Source organism: Camellia sinensis, chromosome 14 (assembly GCF_055761805.1).
Source record: "Camellia sinensis isolate YWXY chromosome 14, ASM5576180v1, whole genome shotgun sequence".
In the NCBI taxonomy this organism is placed as follows: Eukaryota; Viridiplantae; Streptophyta; class Magnoliopsida; order Ericales; family Theaceae; genus Camellia; species Camellia sinensis.
Window position 1 is genome coordinate 66594537 of NC_138974.1, and position 6169 is coordinate 66600705.

Consider the following 6169-nt stretch of genomic DNA (forward strand, 5'->3'; position numbering starts at 1 on the left):
ATTATTTATTATATAAGATTATAATTATATATCAAAGGGGGAACGGAAACGGAAGCAGGAAGCAGGAAGCAGCACTAATTAATTAGTAATCTAAAACTTACAACATAATATAATAAAATAACAATTACAAAATAACACTAACAATTGTTTGCTTAAATAAAACTTACAATTGTTTACTGGAATGAAGCAAACAGGAATGAAGCAAACAATTCTTGAAAACTAATTTGAAATTATAACATTACAGAGATAGCTATTTTTTTTGAGGAATGAGCACTCAAATTTTTGTTAACTCTGCCTTATTCTTGACTGGAGAGGCTCTTAAATAGATGAATGGAGTTACTGTGAGTCTTGTGAAGGAATCTCACTGTGAAAGAAGCGCGTGGGAGCTGTCTGCAACTTTCGGTGAGTGACTAAAGTTGATGGCTACCTTTGATTGTTCTGAATTTGTCGGTTGGATGAATTATGATAAATAATGAATAGTAATGTTGACTTTTGATGAATAGTGAACAGTAAATTTAACTTTTTTCATTATGCATTGCTTTTTGATGAAGGCATGTGACTGAAGGAATCAATATATATATCAGCAGCTTTTCTCAAAAAAAGAGTATTAATTGAAGCTGATAATTATAGCTATATAGAATCCAATGACTGAATTATGCATATGGGTCCTGAGCATCTTGAAACTGGGGCCCATAAGATCCTGATTAGTTGAACCTGAAGAAGAGTGTGCACCATTTGCCCATTCTTCTGAACTGTCTAATCAGATTGTGACTTGGCTTGGGCCATGAGTAGATGGGCTATCTGAAGAAGCTCATCTTTGGATGCCTTGTGTCACGACCCAAACCCGCCCCGAGAAGGTTGGCATCGAGACCGGCCAGTAATCCTAGATTACCACAGGCCTTTCTGTACAAACATACATAACCGGGGCTTGCGGAAGCGAAAACAAAACACTAATAGTCCAAAGAGCTGTGCATTTATATGAACATACATTACATGCCAAAAATGTTAATTTACCCACTACATTACATCACATATAATCAAAATTCATATACAAGACATAGGCTCACGCCTCATGTACAACCAAAACCAAGCTTCCTAACGGCCTTCTGGGCCTAGCCCCAACTCGGAGGCACCAAAACACCGGGTAGGCTTCAAAACGGCGGCTCAGCTCGGACTCCGCCTAGGCTTGACTCCCAGAGTGCTCACCTATAATTACATATATACAAACAATGAGCTAAAGCTCAGCAAGTAACATTAAAGTAAAGGGGTAGTGAACGAATCCCACATTTCATATATCCATAAAATAAACCATTCATAAACATAATCATCTCATATCAGAACATACATAATGGCATACTCCATAGAACATAACATTTGTCGTCCAACGACTAGAGTAACCGGTCCCGGACACCGATTAAACACATACCGAGATCTCGTAAACTGGTCCACTTAGGACTATCTATGGATGCCATACTAGATTCGCAAACTGGACATTCGTTCACAGAAAACATTTATCATTTCAAAACCATAGCATAACGTAGCACTTTTAAACATAGATCATACTAACATATCTTTACAGAAATGTTACTCACAGTGGGTTTCCAAAACCGGTTGCACGGTCTTCGCCTCTTGACCTGCAATTATCAACATTATAACACATTTCTTCAGTACACATTATCATTAAATCACTTAATTCATGCCATTCTATCATTTCCTTATGAAATTTCATGTTTATAAGATGATAAATGATGCAATTAACATGTTAAAATCAAGTCTGCAACTTCCCCAAAATTTTCCTGAAAAAGGCCTTCCCGCTCGAGCGCCACTTTGGCCGCTCGAGCGTACTGTAAAAAGTCCCAAAACTGCTGGGAGGCTGATTTTCACGCTCGAGCGGGAATCCCTCCGCTCAAGCGGACCACGCGAAAATCTGAAATTCTGGACTCTTCCAAAGCTTGGATCTCTCCTTTGCAAAACCACTTCAACATTTATGAAATCCAAGTCTCAAAACACTTGAAACACAACTTGAATTAAACATTATAGCTTCTAAACAAACCCAAATGCATCATATACAAAATCCAACCTTGATTGAAGATGAAAAATCATAAAACATGTTCATAAAAGCTTCATTCTTAAATCCATGGAGGTTCTTCCTCAAAATATGACAAATACAACCATAAATCATCTATTCATGCCATGCATGCTCAAATTAAACATATTTCCCCTTTCAATCCTCTTATTTACCATGAGATCATTGATGCATCAACCTTACTTCAAGAATTTAGAGAAGATCCTTACCTTGATTCTTTAATTGAGGAAGATTTAAGCATGATTTCCCCCTTTTCCTCTATCTTCTTCTCCTTGGTTTCTCTCTTCCACGAATTCTCTCTCTCTCTCTCTCTCTATTAGATATTTTCTTTCCTCTTTTGTTGAGTCAATACATGGTCAACATCCTTATCTTAAGTCATATTTATAAAATTGTGCCATAAACTCAAGCCAAACGGGGCTTAACGAATCAGACGAAATTCAGTCCTCAATTTATTTTCCCAAATGGTTCTAATAATTCCCGGTATCTCATAGACGCGCTCAATTTTGTTTTCTGAACCCATTACGGTCATCAATTTCAGTCCCAAAGTTCTCATTTCAACAGATATTCTTCTAATTCAAACAGATATTCTTCAATTAATTCGCATAAATGCATAATTAATTACTGATAAATATGACACATGTTTTGGGGTCATTACATTCTCCCCACCTTAAGAAGTTTGGTCCTCCAAACTTTACTTATCCTGGTGCAATCTCAGTCGGAAGCAACTCGACGGTTCTATTCAGTTATTCAGCATGATAAGGTAGTTCGTATGTCTATTCCATAACAATGAAGGCAGTATCATAGCAGTCAAACACGTAATGAGCATATCTTACACATAAGACTGAAGTCAACTATCAACTATCAAGTTCCACAGTGTTTAATCCGACGGTAGTGATATAAATATAATCATTCCATAAACATCTAATAGCAAAGGTAATAGCAAAGGTAAATTTGTTTCGTCATAGTCTTTCCAGCGCATAGGTAACGTTGCTAACATCACAATAGATAATAAAATCATACCTGTATTCGCTTTTCCAGTATTCTGTGTCTTTTCTGAAACTAGGGTAAAAACCCTTCCTTGCCTCAATGTATTCCCCTCCGGAGCAGATGTTACGGTTGTCTTTGGTGTCATTATTGAGTTAACTCCACTAGCAATGGGTCTTTCATTTCTTGAGTAAACTTGTGGACAAGCTTTAGCTATATGTCTTGGTTGTCCACATTTGAAACAGACTCCAGTTCCACGGCGACAAATACCCCAATGTTGCTTTCCACATTCCCTACAAGTAGGTACACCTACACTGCCACCATTTTCCCTTTTTGCGTTGTCACTAAACTTTGAAGTCACATTTTCGTTCACGGAGCCCATGGATTCACTAACTGTTTCTACTTTCTGTTTCTTGAATTTCTTACTTTCTGCTTCGGTCATTGCTGTTGGCTTGCACATTTTCAAGTTAGCAATATTTGTTTCAGCCATCAAGGCTCTGTCAAGTACGTCAACATATTTTTCTAATTTCAACACATTCACCCTGTCAAGGACCTCAACATGTAAGCCACCCTCAAATTTCCTTGCCTTCTTGTAATTTGTATCAACCATATGAGGAGCATAACGGGCTAATTCAGTAAATTTACTCTCATATTCCGCTACTGACATAGTGCCTTGCTTCAACTGTTCAAATTCAGATAATTTCCTATCTCGCATGCATTGTGGAAAGTATTTTTCGTAAAATTTTTCTTTGAATCGATCCCATGTTAAGTCCCTATTCTCACCTCGTACGAGCATCCACCATCTTCGAGCTTCTTCTGTCAGAGTAAATGTTGCTAACAAAACTTTATAGACATCTGTACACGGAAACACTTCAAAAATCTTTTCGGTTTCTAATACCCATGCCTCCGCTTTTAATGGTTCAATTCCCCCTGCAAATTCTGGTGGTTTCAGTTTCTTGTATTTCTGTGTTAAGGTGATAACATCATCATTATTAATCGGTTCCATTTGCACAGGTGGTGGTGGAGGAGGTGGAAATGGTTGTCTCTATTGTTGTTGGTTTTGCTCTTGCTGTTGTCTTACCAACCCAGTTAAAGCTTCCACCATTCTTTCTAACCGATCTATTCTGGCATTAGAAGATTCTGACTCATCTACATTCCTTGCATTAGTGTTCTCCATTGGCCTCTAGTACCCATAGCAGATAGATTATTTCATTTCTCTATCAAATACACACACACATGCACACATGTATGCCATGCTCTATTTCTTTTCTATGACACCCTACAGCTCATATGGACACGTGTGTGAGTAAATTAACTCGTGCGCTCTGATACCACTCTGTCACGACCCAAACCCGCCCCGAGAAGGTTGGCATCGAGACCGGCCAGTAATCCTAGATTACCACAGGCCTTTCTGTACAAACATACATAACCGGGGCTTGCGGAAGCGAAAACAAAACACTAATAGTCCAAAGAGCTGTGCATTTATATGAACATACATTACATGCCAAAAATGTTAATTTACCCACTACATTACATCACATATAATCAAAATTCATATACAAGACATAGGCTCACGCCTCATGTACAACCAAAACCAAGCTTCCTAACGGCCTTCTGGGCCTAGCCCCAACTCGGAGGCACCAAAACACCGGGTAGGCTTCAAAACGGCGGCTCAGCTCGGACTCCGCCTAGGCTTGACTCCCAGAGTGCTCACCTATAATTACATATATACAAACAATGAGCTAAAGCTCAGCAAGTAACATTAAAGTAAAGGGGTAGTGAACGAATCCCACATTTCATATATCCATAAAATAAACCATTCATAAACATAATCATCTCATATCAGAACATACATAATGGCATACTCCATAGAACATAACATTTGTCGTCCAACGACTAGAGTAACCGGTCCCGGACACCGATTAAACACATACCGAGATCTCGTAAACTGGTCCACTTAGGACTATCTATGGATGCCATACTAGATTCGCAAACTGGACATTCGTTCACAGAAAACATTTATCATTTCAAAACCATAGCATAACGTAGCACTTTTAAACATAGATCATACTAACATATCTTTACAGAAATGTTACTCACAGTGGGTTTCCAAAACCGGTTGCACGGTCTTCGCCTCTTGACCTGCAATTATCAACATTATAACACATTTCTTCAGTACACATTATCATTAAATCACTTAATTCATGCCATTCTATCATTTCCTTATGAAATTTCATGTTTATAAGATGATAAATGATGCAATTAACATGTTAAAATCAAGTCTGCAACTTCCCCAAAATTTTCCTGAAAAAGGCCTTCCCGCTCGAGCGCCACTTTGGCCGCTCGAGCGTACTGTAAAAAGTCCCAAAACTGCTGGGAGGCTGATTTTCACGCTCGAGCGGGAATCCCTCCGCTCAAGCGGACCACGCGAAAATCTGAAATTCTGGACTCTTCCAAAGCTTGGATCTCTCCTTTGCAAAACCACTTCAACATTTATGAAATCCAAGTCTCAAAACACTTGAAACACAACTTGAATTAAACATTATAGCTTCTAAACAAACCCAAATGCATCATATACAAAATCCAACCTTGATTGAAGATGAAAAATCATAAAACATGTTCATAAAAGCTTCATTCTTAAATCCATGGAGGTTCTTCCTCAAAATATGACAAATACAACCATAAATCATCTATTCATGCCATGCATGCTCAAATTAAACATATTTCCCCTTTCAATCCTCTTATTTACCATGAGATCATTGATGCATCAACCTTACTTCAAGAATTTAGAGAAGATCCTTACCTTGATTCTTTAATTGAGGAAGATTTAAGCATGATTTCCCCCTTTTCCTCTATCTTCTTCTCCTTGGTTTCTCTCTTCCACGAATTCTCTCTCTCTCTCTCTCTCTCTATTAGATATTTTCTTTCCTCTTTTGTTGAGTCAATACATGGTCAACATCCTTATCTTAAGTCATATTTATAAAATTGTGCCATAAACTCAAGCCAAACGGGGCTTAACGAATCAGACGAAATTCAGTCCTCAATTTATTTTCCCAAATGGTTCTAATAATTCCCGGTATCTCATAGACGCGCTCAATT

The 6169-nt window shown here is 38.1% G+C and overlaps 2 long non-coding RNA genes across 2 annotated transcripts; both read right to left on the reverse strand.

Annotated features, from left to right (window-relative positions):
* Positions 1–954: 954 nt before the first annotated feature.
* LOC145807751 (uncharacterized) lies at positions 955–1486 on the reverse strand. The gene is made up of 2 exons (XR_014351109.1): positions 1346–1486; positions 955–1206 (listed from the first exon to the last, which is right to left on the reverse strand). It is a non-coding gene; the product is annotated as an uncharacterized LOC145807751 (long non-coding RNA).
* Positions 1487–4532: 3046 nt separating this feature from the next.
* LOC145807752 (uncharacterized) lies at positions 4533–5064 on the reverse strand. Its single transcript, XR_014351110.1, has 2 exons — positions 4924–5064; positions 4533–4784 (listed from the first exon to the last, which is right to left on the reverse strand). It is a non-coding gene; the product is annotated as an uncharacterized LOC145807752 (long non-coding RNA).
* Positions 5065–6169: the final 1105 nt, after the last annotated feature.